We start from the raw sequence: 1,264 nt of genomic DNA on the forward strand, positions 1-1,264 counted from the left end.
GCCACTTTGCAGTTAACAATAAACGTGTATACGACCTGTTGCAGTGGCTGCCACTTTGCAGTTAACAATAAATGTGTACACGACCTGTCGCGTTGGCTACCGCTGATTATTTGTATGACAAACTTGGTTCGTTTTTCGTTATTTATCTGCCACAGTATAAAGTAACCCACGTGACACTTACGGCAGTGACTTAAAGGTGAATAGTTTGTTTGTTTGTTTGTTGTTGTTTTTTTCATTGTTGGTCAACAAAACATATAACTTAACGTCGTGTTTAAAAGATTGTTTGAACTGCACATTAAGATTAATATAATTTTAGATATTCACAGAATATTTTCTCTGAACAAAATTAAAATATTCCAAAGAATGGCATGCTGAATATCAATTTTAAATATTCTTGGGTAACGTATTTTAAAGCAACTCGAGGGGAAAAATAGATACAAAGATTAATAATTCTGTTTTGGTGGTATTACTGATGCTTTTTGAGCTTGCAATATTTTTGTTAAATTGTGTTTAAAGTTCAATGTTTTATTTCTTTATAAATTCAGTTCGTGGATTGACCTCATTTTGTTATTTCAGATTCTCTTTTCTCCGTCTGACATTTATTTACTCAAAAACAAGTGCACAACTCTGTACAGTTTATAAGGTTTTAGCTTTGCCATATCTTTCTTTGTAACATCAAATGTGCCTTTTCTAAACTAAGAGGATTAATGTTGTTTAAAGAGGCTTTATTATCATAAAGGTCGTCTCTCATTTTACTTTTTCACAACTTGATAACTTAGTGAGATTTTATTCCTTTGTCTTAATACTTTAAGACCCTGCTTACTCATTTTCACTGATTTGAAAATAAAAATGAAGCTAAGGATTGACTAATAAAGAATACTTTAAATTTAAGTTTTAGCTAAAATGAAAAACAGCCCTGGAATTCCTAAGAGACTATTCCTTCTTTGACGACGTTTCCTACTTCTCGCTGAATATTGCCAAGATGATCATCCACCTCAACAAACAAGGCAGAAGCAGTATTAATATTATATAAGAATACATTCTCTTCAATTCGAAGGAATTAGTTTTCTAGATTCTATTCCAATTTTTTACATTTATTCTTGAAAAATTTCGCTTGTAACAAGAAATTTAGAATTAGTCTCTCTTGCTGGAAAAAACACGACTTCCAGTAACACAGTTACTTCTTATTCACCTGCATAAAGCTAATCCCAAAGAGAGTTTGTTTTATTTGTTTGTTTGTTTTTGAATTTCGCGCAAAGCTACA

General features: G+C 31.5%; 1 protein-coding gene across 1 annotated transcript in view; it reads right to left on the reverse strand.

Annotated features, from left to right (window-relative positions):
- The window catches only part of LOC111087950 (sodium/potassium-transporting ATPase subunit beta-like), a 64,712-nt gene that overhangs the window by 62,853 nt on the left and 595 nt on the right, over nucleotides 1-1,264 (reverse strand). The gene's annotated exons all lie outside the window — the stretch shown is intronic.

The sequence above is a fragment of the Limulus polyphemus genome, unplaced genomic scaffold, assembly GCF_000517525.1.
Source record: "Limulus polyphemus unplaced genomic scaffold, Limulus_polyphemus-2.1.2 Scaffold2889, whole genome shotgun sequence".
Classification (NCBI taxonomy): Eukaryota; Metazoa; Arthropoda; class Merostomata; order Xiphosura; family Limulidae; genus Limulus; species Limulus polyphemus.